This window comes from Patiria miniata, unplaced genomic scaffold, assembly GCF_015706575.1.
Source record: "Patiria miniata isolate m_02_andy unplaced genomic scaffold, ASM1570657v1 HiC_scaffold_28, whole genome shotgun sequence".
Lineage (NCBI taxonomy): Eukaryota > Metazoa > Echinodermata > Asteroidea > Valvatida > Asterinidae > Patiria > Patiria miniata.
The window spans coordinates 2,424,702-2,443,816 of NW_024037067.1; the positions used below are offsets into that span (position 1 = coordinate 2,424,702).

A 19,115-nucleotide genomic window follows, 5' to 3' on the forward strand; every position below is an offset into this window, starting at 1 on the left:
CGCATAGACAGCTTTAAGACCGGTTATTGCAATCCGCCCCTGTCCAACTGCGTCTGCAGGCATCCATGTTTGCTAATTATCAGTATTTCGTACTTTGAGTGCGCATGCGCGCATGCTAAATGAGCGGCTGAAACATAGTCGTATATACGTGGGGGATCGACAAGCGAACACCAGTCCCTGCACCGCGTGCGCGTACACTTCAAAGAAGGCGTGGCAAAATATCTCGCGGCGTATCGATCGGATGCCCTCTAAAATAATTACCAAATATGGTAGTTCGCTACCGGCTAGTACCATTGTATTAATCGAGGAGTAGAAACAAATCGATCGTAACACTACTTTTATTTTTTTGTTAGCATTAAAAAGATAATTATGATACTAATGCTAATTACTGCTCTTACAGTAGTTTAATAGTGAAGTATCATAATTAATAGGTCTTGTCTGCATGTTCAGAATTAAACTGAACTGAAGTAAAAATGTTAAGTTGTTTTGTGAACAAAGTTTATACCCCTACCTTTTCTAGGTAGTTGGACGATTACAAATCGCGCGCACTGCGCTGATGCAAGGCACGAGTAGTGTACGTGTACGTGTGACAACATCTCACGCGCGCGGCAGGCGTTTTTTTTTGTTTGGATTGTGTTCGTGCGCGTCACGTCACGCGTCTGATCGTATACGTACCGTTTATACTACACGTACGTACGTACGTACATTGAATCATCGCTGCATTACAAGGACGACATCGATCGACAGGCCGGCCCACTACTCACTGCGCTCGACTCGCCATATTGACCGTAAGTTGTAACTTGTATAGGCCTAGGATGTCTACAAAATAAAGTAACAATGAAGTAGGCCTCAATACAATAGGATTAGGATTGCGAACTACCTTTTGTCAGCACCCACTTAAAAAAGTTAAAATACTGTTTTGAAGGGGGAAAACAAGCGCTATACAGACCTAGGCTAATGTTACTGCATGTCAATTGACAATGACAGTTAAGCTGTCACCGGCTAGCGGCTGCAAAGGGATTAGGTATGCAGGGGCCTAGGCCTACTCCATCAGGTATCAAGTGTTACAAAATGCCGGTACGTGTAGGCTAAGCATGAAATAGAAATAGCAATTTTTAACATTATTTTATCATGTTTATTAGCCAGCGCAAGTAGCTCAGGAAATTTCAATTTGTTCTAATGACATTGATTTTGTTGTAGCCAGCCCTATAATTTAGGCTGCAGGAGTGCAGGTTGGACTTTGTTGTGTACACGCAAAGGAGTGGACCTACGTTTCGGAGTCATAGGCCTAATGCAATGAAAACGTCGTCCAACCTGGGCTAGGCCTAGACCTAGCTTGAGCAGTGTTGAGAAACTCCAGCTCCAATGCTCATCAGGAATTCGACATGAAGCCTAGAGCTGGAGGTCAATCTAGTTTGTAGCCAGCAGTCGAAAAATGGCGGAGGCCGTGAAAAATGACCTCTGAATTTTTTTAAAAGCCACCAAAATCATTTTTTTTTGGCATATTTTTTTTTAGTTAACTAGGGCCTACTATAGTACTAGGCCTAGTACTAGTACTAGCATGATTGGTACTAGCCCAGGTTGGATGACGTCTTCATTGCATATTCACGACTGACGTCCAGGGTATAAATTCTACCACCATAGCGAAAAAAATTATAACACATATTTTTCCCTGACGGAGGAAGCTGAAATTTCACTTACATATTCCTTGCGTCCAGAATTGTGCCTGCGCTGGGTTTAGAAAAGGCAAATATGTTCGCAGGCGGCGTGTTTTAATACCGAAAATAAACCGCAATTCCACGATTTCGTTGAAAACATTTTCAGTACAAACTCTCCGTGTGAAGACGTACACGTGAGGATGTGCCGTTTGCTGCCGTGGCGGCAGCGTGCTTGGTGTGCATGCACGCGCGCACGTAATCTTCAACGGGGGAGTTCGTACTGAAAACGAAAGCGTGGAATTGCAGTTTATTTTTCGGTAAACACGCCGCCCGCGGACATAATTATTTGCCTATTCTAAACCCAGCGCAGGCACAATTCTGGACACAAAGAATATGTTAGCGAAATTTCAGCTTCCTCCGTCAGGTAAAAATATGAAAAAAAATGTGTTATAATTTTTTTCACTATGGCAGAAGAAATCCCAGCGGGCAAAATACGTTGAAAATTACTGTGAAACAACGTCAGATACCGACGTTGAACTAACGTTGAATAATCATTGAATTTGAAAGTTGATCTGACGTTGAAATTCTGACGTTGAATCAACGTTGACGTTTCAACGTTGAATTAATGTTGGAAATTTTACGTTGATTCAACGTTGAATAATGATTGAATTTGTAAGTTGATATGACGTTGAAATGCTGACGTAAAACCAACGTGGAAATTACAACGTTGAATCAACGTAGACATTTCAACGTTGATTCAATGTTAAAAATTCCACGTTGATTCAACGTTGAATAATGATTGAATTTGCTAATTGATCTGACGTTGATATACTAACGTTAAACCAACGTGGAAATCACAACGTTGGATCAACGTAGACACTTTGACGTTGATTCAATGTTGGAAATTCTACGTTGATTCCACGTTGAATGATGATTGAATTGGCAAATTGATCTGACGTAGAAATGCCGACATTGAAACAATGTGGAGATTACAACATTGAATTAACGTAGACATCTCTACATTGATGATGATGGATTGCAAATTGAATCAACGTATAAATAATCAACAGTTAAATAAATACAATTCTTCAATCAACATGGACATATTAAGGTTTGTGTTTGGATCAAGATTTAAAGCTGATGTGTACTGCTAATTTATGGTGGATGTTGGCAATTTTCGAATCATTCTATATGTTTAATAAATTTGCAAGCTGAGGAGTGATGTTAAATCCATGTTGAATTGAATAACAAGTTAAATTTAAATGAAATTATTTATCAATCACTTTAATGTTTTCTATGAAAAACTGTATGTATTTATTATTAACTTCCAAACTTCATCAGCTTACAACACATGTTAGGTTTTAGTAATTATTTCATACATTGTAAAATTCAGAATTGGATTGATTTGTTCCAACACGATTATAGCCTGCATGAGGGGACTTATAGTCTCTAAAAAAGAACATGCTTATGAAATTGATTTTTTTCTCAAACAAATACCATACTGCCCTGTGCATTTAAATTGGAAAATATTACAAGAGGTAGCAAGCACATAGGTAGGTAAATTGTTTAAACATCTAAATGCTCGTTTTTTTAATTTGCACATATACCAATACAAAAGGAAGAAACCAATTCATGTGTGTTTTCAAACTTTATCTGTAGCACTATTCTGTCATAGGAAGAGGAATTTTCTTAAATTATTGCAAGAGGTTATGCGGCAGACTTGGGCAAGAGCATTAGAAACTATCACATAGAAACAAGAAAAGAAAACGTTATTCATACAAAATTCTTCTGAATGATTCAATTGAACATTTGACGAGGCCAACCAAGAATCAACAGTATAGAATCTAAAATAATGTACAATACATGTACAGTGTTCTAGCCAGGGTGAAATTATAGTGTAGGGGTAATTTTGTTTCGGCGACTAATGCGAGCGCGGAGCGCGAAGCCCTTACGGCGTGGGGTCCGGGGCCCGCTTAAGGGCCCCGAAAAATTTTGGACTCTAGATGCTCTGTGGTGCAATCTGAGGCGATTCCCTGCCACTTTCCCCTGATTTTTTTTTAGCAGAAGTGTTTAAAATTATAAGAAATGTTGTTTTATTTGTTTCAATGATTAATACTCTTGCTCCTGTAAAGTTTCTTCTGTTTTCAAATTTTAGATTACATTTACAATGTATAACTAGTTGTTCCAAGATCGATGCTTTTTGATGTTTAACCATTTTTAGTAGTTCCTCAATGTTTTATAAAAAATTGGGATTTACTTTGTCAAATAAGTGTGAGAACAAATCGCATGACCATTTCATATTTCAAGAAGCCTTGTGTTGTGTAGCGCTGCCGTAGTAGCAGTAGTTCCGATTTTAAAACCATCCGATCGGCAGGGAGAGAAATTGTAAAACCATGGAGGTCTCACTCTAAGACATAAAAAGTCGTCGGCGATTGCAATTTCAATATGCTACAACACAATGTGAAGGAGAAATCTCATTTTTGTTATGTTAAAAAATATAATTGTAGATAATGACGATGAGAAATAATCACCGGGAATTGCTTCCTATCCCGGCCGCGGCTGGCCCCGGCCGGCCCGGCGTGCGGGCGCGGCGCGGGCCAGCCCACACCGGCTACGCCGGCGAACTACGTGACCAAACTTCCCTCAGCATTTGAGAAAGCTACGCATTCGTGGAGCGCTAAAAAACTTGTTTTGTTGCAATACTTCCTGATTGGTTTTGTCCTAACAACAAACAGATCCGTTTTTACTACCAAACTTATTGAACTTTTATTATCAGCAACGAGTAGTGTAGTCAGAAATCCAAATTTTCGACAGCGGCATTCTTCGAGAAGAATTCTTCACGTGCGGCCATCTTTGGGGACGGATCCATTGATATCGTAGGGGTGCTTAACCTTTCTTTGGACATCGTTTCTCGAATAAATCCTTTACGAAAATTATGTTCCGACGTTGAAGGACTTATTTTCAAACAGTTATATGTTTCGGACTTGATAAAAAGTATTATTTATTATTTTAAAACAGTTGAAATGCTTGTAAATATTGACCTTAGGAAAGCACACCCGATAATGCAAAATGGTGTGGTCCACGTCCGTTCGTACGGAGCGCTGTATCTACGCAGCACAAAACAGCACGTGCTTATTGCTATCATAGCGAATGCGTGTGGCGCAGCATCACGGTAGGGGTATCGTACGGGGTACGTGCGGTGGGATCGTTGTTTATTTTTCGCTGTGTCATACGGCCAGTGCGCAATGCTCAAAGTTGCTGCGCTTGTATACGAACAAACGGCAGATATTTTTTTTTGCAACCAAAATTTATAGTGTAGCGGTAGCGTAGCGGCGCGATTTAAGCGTAGCGCTTATTTCCGAAAGCATAGCGGGTGCTAGCGCTATTTGATGCCTGGCTAGAACACTGTACATGTATAGAACCTTATGAGTTCTTTGCAAGATTATACAGTTAATGCAAAATTAACTATCGTGTACTTACAGTTAACGTTCAAATTAGAGATACATCCAGCATAGAGTAGATAGTATAGATAATTAGATTATTCTTACAAGTAATATGGCCAAAGTGTGGTGTATAATGTTAAATTGACATTTACTTATACCAATATATTAACAACGGACATTTATCAATACTTCTCGAATGTAGAAGTTTCAAGATGAAAGGTATAAGATGCAGCAGAGGTTAAATTTCCATCACTTAAGAAGCCTTTACATATGTTGAACACTTACGGAAAGATACCAGTCACTCCAGAGCAACTTACTGTATTTGAACAATTACCATTGATCAACTGTTCCAATATTGAAATATTTAACACAGTCCAAAGGTACGACTGAACGTGAAGGTGCATAGGCCCCAGGGTGTGTCCCTCCATCACCTCTTCTTTCAGGCGCAAACTTGACAAGACATGAAAAACTCAACAAGCAGCAACATCCATCACCTTGCCATTACGAAGTTAGGACGTCGCTAGAAAAGACAAATAAAAGATATAATTATTGTTTTAGAATTGCAGGCTCCCCCACTCCAACCAACTCTTTGTTCATTGACACAAGCCAAATCACCCTCAAAAACGAAAATGTTAAAACCATAAAACAGAAAAATACATTCACAAACCATGCACAGTTTGAACAAAGTAACAACACGCCTGGTCATCATTTTATATGCTGCACTTGTGTACACAAAATCAATAGGACGATGCATTTTAGTAAACTTGCACTTGTAAAGCCAAGCACTTGTTTTCCTGACATTTCAGCGATTATCAACCATACAACCAAGAACCCATATGTGATTTTACTTCTGAACCAGCACAATAATTGGTCGAAATATACTTAAACTGACAAAGAAAGGCACATTACCTGCGAAACTGAAAAAGCCTGTCTATCCTTAACTGCTTTCTTTCAGTTCCATTTTGCCCATCACTGCACCTGTTGGATGAGAAAAAAATGTAACTCTCAGAGACAAAAGTAAAAATCCATCGGGGAAAAAGGTAACTGAAGAGTGTAAACAAACACCAGTTATTATACCGTGGATTGTGACGAAATTTTCTGCCAACATTCAATTAAGATATAGCCACAAATCTTGTTTTCATATTTTGCGAACTTTTTGAATGAACTGTCCTTTGTGTCTGTTGTTTTCACAAGTACAGTAACAAATTAATATCGTTTGACAAACAAAAGCACAATATTCTCTGAAAAGTATACCTTTGCATACTATAGGCTAGATCTGCTCACAGGCTCTCGCAAGCTCAAGATCTGAAAAATATGAACACGTGAATCATTAATTAACATAGCAAATAATCCCCAAAAGATAATGTTTCATCGAATCTCTTCAACAATAAGCAAATGTTAATGTAAATACACTTTCAACAATGTACTGTTAGGGGAAACATTAAAAGGGATGGCAATAACCTGTTTTCGAGAGCTACATCTCTCTTTAAGTGTTATTGACTTGAGAATAAAATAATCTGTAAAAGTGTTTTGGTCATTGCTTAGCCCTGAATGTATGTTTTTGTGGGCACATGCATACCAGCTACTGCACTGCGAGTACTGTCCGAAAGCTTTCAAACTGAAGTATCCTGGTTCGACAATCCATGCTGACTTTGGGTGCTTCTCAAATCCTGTATGAATCATCAGTGCTGACTGTTTCGTCATCTGTGAGCTCTTGTAACTGTCCTGGAATTTCGAAAAGGAAAAAATGTTTGTTTTTTTCAAAAGCTGAAAATGTGAGATTAACTTCCCAGTCCACCTTCCAACTTAGACTTTGCATACCCCCCCCCCCAAAATATGCAAACCAAGTCCACGCAAAAGAAAAACGCAATGTTTATGTAGAAATAGCACCTGCCCAATGATTGATTACTTAGGCCAAACAATTAAGTATTTACTCACTCCCTGCACACTGCACAGTCCATTTTGTTATTGCACCATTCACAGCATAAGCTACAAACATCGGTATAATCATCCGTGCTTGCATTTTCCTAAAGTTTTGGTACAGAAACTTGTGTTTACTATGTGTTCATGTATTTTCACTCAAAAGTCACAGCAAATTTTACACCAAGATTCAAAGAATTACTCAACTTCCTCCATATTGTGACTTGTAAGTTGTACATGTACATGAGCGACAGGGCGGTGATGGTGATAGCAATATGTGAAAACGAAATCGGGAGTATTTATCCCCCACTTGATAGGCCTATTCCCTATATGGAAGATAACCCACCTGGTTTAACAATCAGGGGGGAAATAATACGGTATAATGTACGTGACCCATGACCTATATCACCGCTGTGTGGCTAAACGAAGGAAATCCAGTTGACCTCGAGAGAAAAATACTGCAATCACTTTTGGACGATCCATGTTTTTAGCCTGAAAATTACAAGAAAACTGAAAATCTACAGTACATAAAATCGATTTATGTTTTTCCCAGTTATTATTGTAACCAGGTAGGTTTAAGTATATTTCATCGTGCATTTCATGTCCATAGTGAAGGTCTAACAAGTGAGAAAAAATATCCCAATGTCTATTTCCTCAGAAATAACTTTTCAGTACGAAGGAAATCCAGTAACTGAGCATATTATTATTCGTGGTTAACAATCGTCTTCGAAAGTTTGAGTCGCACGTCCATATACTATACAGTTCAGATGATTATTCCTTAGGATTTTTCTCCAAACTTTCCTCATAACCCATTTTAGAAGAGCTGAGTAATACATTGTTCAGAGTGGATCCCGGCGGTCAACTTCTTGCCAGGCCTAGTATTGGTGGTTCCCGCGCACGTACCGAGACGCCGGTATCCGTCAGGGACCAGTCAGGCCGGTGTCCCCAGCTCCAGTGATGTGCCAATATTTGTTCATCGTTTGGGGGAGACATTGTTGCAATTAATAAGTAAAGTGCTGCGAATAAACGTCAGGTTTGTCTAAGCAACATCATAACAATTATTACGAATTCTGATGGCTTAATTCTTACCTGATATTTGGGTAAATGATGTCGGCTGCACGCAACACGTCCACACAACTGCAGTAGCTTATGTCGAAATTGTAACGGTCATTTGGCTTGCTGAGCTGACCGCGCGATCGTGATTCAAGAGTGTACATGAAAACTGATTGGCCAGCGTCACAACCTTGGAATGTGGTTACAAATTCCGCGCCGTGTGATTGGCTAGCATCACAGCTTTGTCGTGCTGACAAAAAATGTGCGGTCTTAATAAATGTTATCATAAAAAGACTGAGACACATACAATTAAGTCGGCCATTAAAAAAAAAATTTTTTTGACATGATATTTTGCACTTTGATAGTTAAAATTATTCGTAATTGATATGATGTTGATGCATGTTCCCTAAGGACAATTAATACTCGGTTTCAAAGCAATGCATGGACATAGTTTCATATAACACATGGAATTTAGGTTTGAATATCGTGACGCAATTTAAACTTTTATTCATCGTCAGATTAATGTCAAAATGTGTATGGTGGAACACGTACGTTACTAAATCGACGTTGAATAAACATGGAATTTCGGTTGTTAATATCATGACGCAATTTAAACTTTTATTCGACGTCAGATTAATGTCGAAATCTGTACGTTGGACAGTTGCTGTATCGTTGGTTTTTAGCTGGGGACTTGCTATGTGCTGAGCTATATCCACACTTGTGACATAGTTGCTCACTCGATTGGGCACATTGGTAGCTTTTGGTGTGCTTTTGTGGTGTCTTGCCAGCTGGCGAACGTCGGGGGTGAATTTTTAATTTTTTTTCCTCCTTTCCGTGTTTGTTCAGCTGGTTTCGAGAAGTGGTGTTTCTTGATGGAATGGACTTTCGAGTCATCTTCCTTGCTGATGACTTTCAGGCTTTCTTGTGATGTGTCATGATTTTTCCCAATGCTTATTGCTATGTCTAAAGTCAGGTGATCACCTTTGTCAAGACACTTTTGTCAGACTTTGATATGCCAGACATGACATACAATGGCATCATGGATCATGCAGTCCTCATCGGTGTAACCGCAGTCCTTGACTAGAATTTTCAGATCAGTGATGAATGCATCAAATTTTTCACCATCTTGTTGTTTTCTGTGATGGAAATTTACTGTAGCTCTGATCTGATTTTTCGTTGGTGCCACGTGGGCGTAGCTTTCATATTTAGCACACACTCCTAGCAGAGTGTCATAATTCTCCGCTGGGGTGTCATCAACTGCAGGTGTCCATGTGAAATACCGGTAGTCCAAGTACCGGTAGTCCAAACTTTCTTACTCATAGAACCATTCGCAGAGGAATATTGTACATTGTATTTTAAAAATGAACTTATAAAACTGCATGGAACAAGCAAGTAATTCTCTCTTTTGTTTATTTTTATGTGAATCATTCTAGGAGATCTGTCTAACGAAGTACCAAGTTTGTCTCATTTCTCAAAATGTGTGATGATGATATTGCTGCATTGGTGATTGACAATGGGTCTGGTATGTGTAAAGGTGGTTTTGCTGGTGATGATGCACCCAGAGCAGTCTTTCCCTCCATTGTTGGAAGACCAAGACACCAGGTAATATATTTTTAAGTAATCATTGCTGAGTTTAAACTCACTTATTATCAATGCTTGTAAAACTATTAGTCCGGTCAATTTAAGTTTTGACTTCGAGAGAACAAATTGCAATAGAAACCATTCAAGCGTCAACCATCTTCAAATAATTGCACAAACAACATGTGAAAAACCTGATTTTTTTTGTATGGAGTGGAAAAGTGTGTGTTTTTTTCCAAGCACTTTTTGTAGATTAAAATTTGATTTGACAGCTACGGCATGTACCATGTATGGTGTACGTCGGGTCTGTCACTTTGGTATATGATCTCGTAACATTTATTACTCTGATCTTGAATGGAATTTTCTCCCCCAACAATCGTGATCTCAACAACGCTCATTTGTTGTATGGCTCATCTTTGCAATCACTCATCAACAAATCGTTTTGGTCTCATAAATTTTACGAAATTATGTGTTTTATCAATAAAATTGCAGAAGTTATTTGCTTCAGTCTTCAGAATTCAAATTCAGTTTTCCGTATCGAGGAGCAGATTCCGCGAATTCCGTCCGTTTTCCGCGATCGCGGAAGATCATTGCCCCTAAATACGACGCCCAGAAAAATGTCCAAGTTCATTATTACTCGAAACAGGGTTTTTGCTTATTAGTCGGTATGTCAGCTCTGCAACGAATTGTCAAAGGCAAATGTGTAGTGAAAGTGTACCATATGTAGATCAAAAACACAAAACACAGTTTTGTTTTGTAGTCTCATCACTCTCAGGGTTATAAACAAACACTATTGAGTAGACAAAGGAAAAGAGTCTTTTCATTCTATCTTCTGGTATGATGTCGTCATCAATTTGTTCTTGCACACAGGTTTTGTCTGCATAAAGGTCATCATATCTGATTACCCCAAACTTCGCCACACACATCAACTGAAATTCATTTTGACATTTTTTTTCAACCTGCTGTTAGAGGGCGCTCTAATATTTTAAGACGTCACTGGTATTTGTTTGTAAACTATAACCTCACCGGGAACTAACATCGTTGAAACACAAGTTCACATATTTTGCACTTTCAAATTATAAGGCACTTCCAGTTTGGATCGGAAGGAATGGTCATGTGATTTTGCACTTAATACCAAAAATGAAGACCCTGCAAATATTGCATCGATTGCCATAAAAAAAAAATCAAATCTCTAACATTAGATTGTATATTGATTTTCAAAGATTAAATCTAGAAATTATCTCAGCTTGCTTGTAATATGATACTTGATGACGTCATCGTGACGTCATTACAAGAAAGCTCAAGAGCAAGGTTAACTGTGTTATTTATAGCCAAATCTTGATTATATCTGTCGCAGTTGAATTTTCAGCAATTTTTTTTAAAGGTATATAGTCCATCATTTGTAATTTGTGCATTTTGTTCATTTTGAAGCAACAAAAGTGCTCAAAATCCAAAGAAGGGTGCTGAACAACTAACCTGTTGAAGTTTCATCTCAGCTTCAGCTGTATATTTCAAGAAAAACAACATTCTAGGATCTCGATTTCAAATCAAAAGTTGCTGAATCATGTTTTGAATTGGGCCTGAATTCAGCGTCCGAGACATGTTTTCACTAGCCGATTGCAGCTACGAGATGTCGCGCACAGATCTGACGAATTATAGCAACCACGCGTGCATGTGCTTTGTGTTAACGCTTGCGTGCGTTTCGCCGAAAAAAAAAACGAACTCTTTCGTTGATTTCTTCAAATTGACAGCTTACCAGAAAGAATAATTTCACAGGGAGTTTATTCCCCTTACTATCTTTCAACCAAGTATGTTTTTCAACAATAATTACACCAGTTACTTTTTGGATAGACTTGGCCAAGTCTGGGTTGCGCTCGGTCTGTGCCTATAGTAAATCCACTCACATCACTAGCGTATATCGCGCATATACGTCCTTACAGTACAATATAACGCGCGCCTTCATGCGTCAAATCCGGACCATCATGTTAAAAACGTACATGTACACGTATGTTTGTTTTCAAGTGATGCAGCAACCCAGATTTGGTCAATCTGCCAAGCGTACGCGCTGGTTTGTTCCACGTTTGTACACAGTCTATGGAAATTAATTTTCGCTGTGATTGGCTTCTACCGATTTCGGTAGAAGCCAATCGTAACACAGTATTTCATGTAATGAGCGTTTTTATACTCAGACTTGAATTGAAGGACATGGGAACAAATCATTGTGTTTATGCCACATGCAGCCACAGAGGAGTGTTTTATTCCGGATACCAGTGATAGGGCAAACCGGTTGAATTGCCAATTGTAATTGTTTTGTAATAATAATGGGCAACACCAAAGGCCCAAAGCCACAGCGGCATACATTAACAACAAACATTTTACAGACATTACAAAATGGAGTTCACATGTGAGAACGGACATAATGTTATCAAACACATAACACAGTTATGGGCAACACCAGGCCCGACCATAAGTGGGCAACGTACACCAGAGGCCCAAAGCCACAGCGGCATACACGATATACTTGACAATAAATGAAATACATGTATGAAAATGAGATACATGGCCATTAATAAAAAAAATAAACTTGAATAATAAAAATTAGCTCCCCACTGATGTTACATTCAGTCAGGAAAACGTAGCCTCGGGAAACTTGAGAGCGCTACGGCAAGTATCACATTTGCCTAACAAAATAGAAAAACAAGGGATTTAACTGATTTAATTTGCCCCATAATATGAGGAGTTAAGTTAATGGCTGTTTGTATCCTAAAAAAATGCCATTATTTTAATACTGTAATTAATATAGTCTCATGACAACTGCGAGCACTATATTGGAATGAAAACTTATAAGCAAAATGCCACCTTGGAGCCCTATAACTGGCGGATGAAAAGTGGTGGTGGTGGGAAAAAATTTGCAAGGAAACTTCCACTGAGTACTGTCTTGGTGACTGGCTGTGACCAAGTGACCATGTGCTTGCCTCAAGCATGCTTTAAGCCCTCTTCACACGACAATGAAAAAAACTCACAATGTTTGAGACTCATTTTACGAGCGCTGATTGTTTATCTTATCATTACGTGCTCCACTACATTCGCAAGGCTTCACACGACACCGAGCGCAAAACCGAGATCGATCTTTGAGAGAACATCGCGCAATTCGCTGGTTGCAGCTACACTGTGGGACTTGCAATGATAAATGGAACTAGTACCAGTGCTGTAGCGCAAATTTATTTCCCTGAGCTGCAGTTGCAAAATTACCGACCATAGAAACACAGAAAAATCGGGGAAGAAGCGGCCCGCGGAAAGCAATGCCACGGAAGGTTTCGACAGAAAAGAAGACAAAATGCATGGCAATACCTTCTCCAGGAAGGAAGCCTTTTTTTCTCGCTGAATTTTCAGCTGTCTCTTTTGTTTGCGGTGATGTAATGAGCTCAAGAAATGTATCAAGAACACTAGTGATTGTGTAGCGTAGGGCCCCTGTTTTGTTTTGGTCAAATAAGAATCAAGAATGTTTTTTTTATTCCTTAACAATGACATATTGCCAACCTAAAGCAGACTTCTCTCAATGTAGTGATACTTTTTGGTAATTTTGAACAGTTTCTTGGGGTAGAAATGAAGATTTTCCCACGCGGTTTACGGGCCGGTTGGAGCCATGTAGCGTGATTTTCATGCTCATGTGCATCGCCCGGTGATTCCCATCTTTATTTTCGTGGTGCGTTTTCTCAATGTCATCGTCATAATTAGTTACCCCCAAATTCCCTCACAAATATAAAACCATGCCCTCTATCAATGACATAGGCCCTACATGTATGTTTTTAATGTCGTCATCTAGTTTGGTAGGCCAAATAATTCAAAAGTGGATTTTGGAACCGGGCCTGTACATGATCGCCCGCATACTGAAATTCGCCATCTTTAATTGCACACGTACACAGCTAGCTGTATACTCTTCACAAGGTTCTTCACTAGCTGATACTCTTCACAAGGCTCAGTTGCACACAAAGGTTTCGCATGCATTCCGTGAGAAAACTTCCGCTAGCGTAATTTTTGTCGCAGGTCAGGACCTCCACCAAAATGTCTCAATTTATGTTGGAGAGAAATTCACAAGGAAGCTGGTCACTCTCGAGCATTGGTTAATTCCCTTCACACAATGGCCATTTTGTAATATTTCTCAATCATTGAGAAAATCTCTCAATCATTGCGATTTTTTTGGCGTCGTCGTGTGAAGAGGGCTTAAGTGACCAGAGGCCCCACATACCAAGATTGGCTATTAAATAGATTAATGATGATGATGATGTGACGGCAATCCTGTGCCCCTGGACGCCTGGTCAGGCCCCCTAATAACCAGACATGCTGTCTCCGATGGGTGGACCCACCCATCAATCATCATATGCAACAGACTCAGATCAAATATCCCCTTCCAGGCTGAGTATAAAACCTTTTATCATAAATAAACTTGAATAATAAAAATTAGCTCCCCACTGATGTTACATTTAGTCAGGAAAACGTAGCCTCAGGAAACTTGAGAGCGCTACGGCAAGTATCACATTTGCCTAACAAAATAGAAAAACAAGGGATTTAACTGGTTTAATTTGCCCCATAATATGAGGAGTTAAGTTACTGGCTGTCCACCAGTGTTGGAGTCAAGACCTCAAAGTCCGAGACCGAGACCGAGACCTCATAGTCCGAGACCGAAACCAAGACTGAGACTTCCCCATCCGAGACCGAGACTGAGACCGAGACCTGATAGTCCGAGACCGAGACCTCATTTAAAAAAAAAAAAAAAACGTGCGAGGGCGCACATGTTATGTGAAAACTTTGAGGACCGAAATAAAAACGTACAATCACTCAGCTTCAATCCTACTCATGTAAAAGCTTGCTGATAATTTGATTACTTTTTTAACATGAAAATAACTATTATTAGACGTAAGGCCGAACTTGTCCCTGCCTGGTCGGTAATTAGACTTGATAATAAGTCGTTAGATAGTCGTATTTTGTCTGTGATCTTCAGTCGAACCCCATCGGCGCGGCCGGTATAAGACTAGTACTAATCGGCCGGGTTGCGATTCTAACGACTTGAAGGTTACGTTCTCCACCGTTATTCATATATTCGTGAAGCGCAATACATATGCAGTGCATTTTTGTGGTGAGATCCAATGGCGCACCGCAATGCAAATGAGGACTCGTTCATTCTGTTAATGGGGAGTTCCCGCAATACGTCGGGACATGTTTGCAGGTCGGGCGACGTTTTAACGGCCAAATCACTCAGCTTGGTCAATTGTGTATGGAAATAAAATGTATCATTGTGATGTACTTGATTTATTTGAGTCGATGCCCTATAATGAATTTTGGAATATTTCACAACACAAGGCACAAACCCTCGAAGTAATGAGAATGACCTTCCGTTGTGGCCTAGAATACACACTGGAATCTGAACCAATCAGAGTGTTTGCATAGAATTCGCCAGCGATTCAAAATACTCCCATATGTTGTGTACAAAATAGAAAACGTTTTCGCCAAGTCGGTTATTGAACATCAATAGTCAGCATCATTTGGTCTGGGAACCAGGCTTCGCACATTGCAGTGATATTTTGCGTGCGTGGAACCGGTACCGTACGTACGTGAAAAAATAGCCGACTTGGCACCAAGTTAGTCTAGTCGGTAATACGCTTTTGACTGAAACAAAATCTGCAGGTAGCCGACGAGTGCTTTCGTTTTCCTGATGTTTTGTCCACAAACTCTTTATGCTCCTTAAAAGCATGATTACATTTTTATGATTAACGAATTACTTGACATAATTTCTAATTCGACAAGACAGCACTTTATGATGATTAAACGTCAACTCAAAATAATTTCTGAAATATTAACGTTACACCGTTATACTACGAGCGAGAACCTTTCAGCATGGATGGTTACATGCAGTGACTACACACATCCACCGTGCGTGCAGTGTGCAATGTATTTTTCACACAGTCTATAGTTGTCGCCATCAGTCAATGCACGCACGTGACGGACGTCACAACACGCGGTTTGAAAACGGATTTTGACAAACAGTCCATGCTAATAACTGAGCGGCGATATGCTAGCATGCTAATGTGACCAGGGACAACAGGCTCTTCAAGTTTAGATGGAAAATATACTGTTTTTATTCCTCGTCACCGCTTGCTGCGATATAGTGCTTAGAACTCCACTCTCCAGCCATCTCTCCATCGACGTTCTGAGCCAGGTTGCTGTCCAAACAATGGGGGCAGGATGACGCAAGCTGCATCACACGGCGATGTCTGGGCCCTGAACTACTTCTCAGGTAGACCCAAGCTACACGGCTGCAAAAGCTGAATCCCTTGACGGGCTGGTTCAGCTTCAATGCACCCTCCGTGTAGATGGTTCCAGACATCCACACTTGTCCCCACTGCACTGGGCGTCACACTCCATCCAGCTGCATCTCTTCCTCAATCATGATGATGAATTCCTGCCTCTCTTCCACTTCCAGCACTTGGTTTCTCTCTGCAGTGGTCCCCATGCTTCAAGAAAGTCTTGACGGTGCTTTATATTAATACATATATATGACATTTCTCCACCATTGCCAGCCCTGGGTGGGACAACCGCAAATTCCAAGTTTGGGGTAGAGTGATTAACTCCACATGAGGCCTGACTGGAGTCTTTGTTTCCTGCTCATTATATACATGTATGTATTAGTCTGTTTTTACTCTGTGCAGTGTTGTATAGTGAGTGGACAGGAGATTGTTTATTCTTGGAGAGGCTGGGCCAGGCACTAGTTGTTGAGGAGATTAAAGTTAAAGACATTGTTTATTCTTACAGGCTTTAGAACAGTAGAGGAAAGAACACTGGTATTTTAACTTTGAATTTAAGGAAACTTTATTATGTTGTTCTTTAGAGGATTAGGTACATGTATTTTCCTTTTTGCATTATTAGCCATCTTTTAATTACTTTAGATTCACCAAGATATTATTTCGTTGATCATTGGAAAGTGTTAATTCTTTCGTTTAATTTTGATGTTTACTTATGATTGTTTTTCTTTCTTTCTTTCTTTCTTTATGTAGCTAATACCAACCTTTTTTTTTTTCGTGGTGTAAATGCGGAGTAAATAAATTACGTCCAACCTCTAGAAAAGAATCTTTGCTGTCACACTAATAACTGAGCGGCGATATGCTAGCGATAAGCGTGCTCTCCCTGCGGAAATTCTTTTGACATGCACTATGCGTTATGATTTGCTCTGGTGATACAGTGTCGACTTCATAAGCGGTTAATCGAATAATTGTCTTCAAACACTTTGGAATATTTAACGGGTCTCTTCAAGGTCTTGATCCGAGACTCTTGTCCGAGACCGAGACATTTGGAGTCGAGACCGAGACCACAACATTCCGAGACCTCAAAATCGTTGAGACCTGAAAAAAAAATGGTCTCGAGACTAGTCTCGAGACCAAGACTTTGGTCGAGACCTCCAACACTGCTGTCCGCGCTCACCAGGCTAGGAGACGGACAGACCAAGTTACTAATCGACATAGTCTAGCGTGAAATATGCGACAAAATAAACTGCCGCAAAGTGGAAGTGAAAATATGGTTTCCCGCTGGGGATAAGTGGACTCCGTCAGACCGAAATAAAGCAAAATCAGACGACTGAAATTGTGGGTGATGAAGGCAAAGGGCGTGTGGTAGTTTAGCACATTGAGACCGCCCATCTATTAATTGTGCGGCGCTTGCGTTCTAATGCCGGCTGCGAGTGAGCGCCAAAATAGAAGACTCGCGTTAAAATGTCTGACCATACAATAGTCATAGTGGGACACCTAGACTTGAAATCAAGTCTGTAATGAGTGGTTTTAATCGCATCTGCCCCGCGCGACTCAACTGCCAAGCTCTGTGCCAGGGTATACCGCGTGCTGTCCTATAGTAGCGGGAATGCTACGTACATTTTCAACCCCATGCGTATGCGATCCCATGCGTGTGCTGCATGACAGACTTGAATAACTCGTCGTCAGTTTGTGCACAGGCAATGAGACTTGCTACCAAAATTGGACGGAGCAGTCTGATTGGTTTAAGAATCAAGAAAATATGAATATTCAACAGGCATCTCTTAGCCGACACACACAAGTTTACATATACGTACGTATACACGTACACACCCGATTATCGCGGCATGTTAGTGTATTCTCAATCGCTTACATCAATTTTCTTCGGATTTCCTATCGCCCAACGTTAAAATGGAGGTGTTGGAAGCTAGCACCGAAAGGTAGAGGTTCCATTGACCATGGGTTGCGAAAACTGGGGATTTCCAGTGCCCTGAAACCCCAACAAACTTGGCAATCGCAAATTTTCTTGACGGCAATGACACCTTCGTGAATCTACCCACCGGGTACGGGATCGATATCCCTGATAATACCAGCTAGCCCCTTTCTGTACCGACTTCATAAAGGAAGGTCTATATCACGTAATGTAGGCATACTTTCTTCACTCACGAAGCCTTTCAAGCTTGAGTAGAATACCACCACAATATAATTACACATGATTCAACTAATTAAACCAACATGATCAACTAGGGCCATCGATCAGTGCATAGCGGTTCTGTAACCCTGAAAATGGGCACCAACCGCGAACGAGTACAAGTTCGTTTTCAGGGTGACAGGGTGACCGTAAGGTCATGACTAAATCTGCTAAATGCACTTCAAAAATCTGTCAGATTTATCAAAAATCTGCCAAATTCCCCAGACTTACTCGAAATACACTAAAAACACCTTAAAAAGTGAACATGCAGTTGTTATAATATTGCCTTAATTAAAGTTCAAATTACATTTTAAACAATCTATAACCACATAAAGGTAGTATGAAATTTCAGGCAAAACTCGTTTTTTTAACAAAAAATATGTCAAAGTTAGCCAAAAATCTGCTAAAACGGTCACTATGCAGGGTGATTAGTTAAACTACAACAAACCACATGGGCCAAAAGGAGCTCACGGTTACAGTTGGCGTGCACTTCATTTTTTGAAGGGGATTTACAATTATTATCGTAGCAGTTTCAACTTCCATAATCACTTAAATATTACTCCTTTTATTCAAAGACAGTTGCAAAAGTACCAATATTATTTACAATGTTATACTAGGGCTAGTGAACTTTTTTTAAATGGTTGTATTTGTTTAAGAGATTGCTTTCATTGTAAAGCCCACCCAAAAAGAAAACAAATGATGGTAAAATTGCAAAAATTGACCCATGCAATCCAAAGTTATGGCCAAATATATGTCGATCAAATGACGTTATTTTGTATAGGAAATGTGTATGAAAATGGTGTATTTTTGTGAAATTGAATAAAAAGGCATATTTGAACATCTGTTATGGTGTAAATAAACACTTTGGTAAACTTTAACTTGTTTTTGTCCATTGTTTATCACAAATACTATTGGTTTCAGTTGGTTTTGAGTTGATAAAAAACTTGATATGCAATAAAATGAATGTTAAAAA

The 19,115-nt window shown here is 39.7% G+C and overlaps 2 long non-coding RNA genes across 2 annotated transcripts; one reads left to right on the forward strand and one right to left on the reverse strand.

The window, feature by feature from the left end:
• Positions 1–311: 311 nt before the first annotated feature.
• Positions 312–9,677, forward strand: LOC119734770. The gene is made up of 3 exons (XR_005272116.1): positions 312–326; positions 521–788; positions 9,508–9,677. It is a non-coding gene; the product is annotated as an uncharacterized LOC119734770 (long non-coding RNA).
• Positions 5,037–8,179, reverse strand: LOC119734772. The gene is made up of 5 exons (XR_005272119.1): positions 8,111–8,179; positions 6,681–6,826; positions 6,356–6,406; positions 6,011–6,079; positions 5,037–5,621 (listed from the first exon to the last, which is right to left on the reverse strand). It is a non-coding gene; the product is annotated as an uncharacterized LOC119734772 (long non-coding RNA).
• Positions 9,678–19,115: the final 9,438 nt, after the last annotated feature.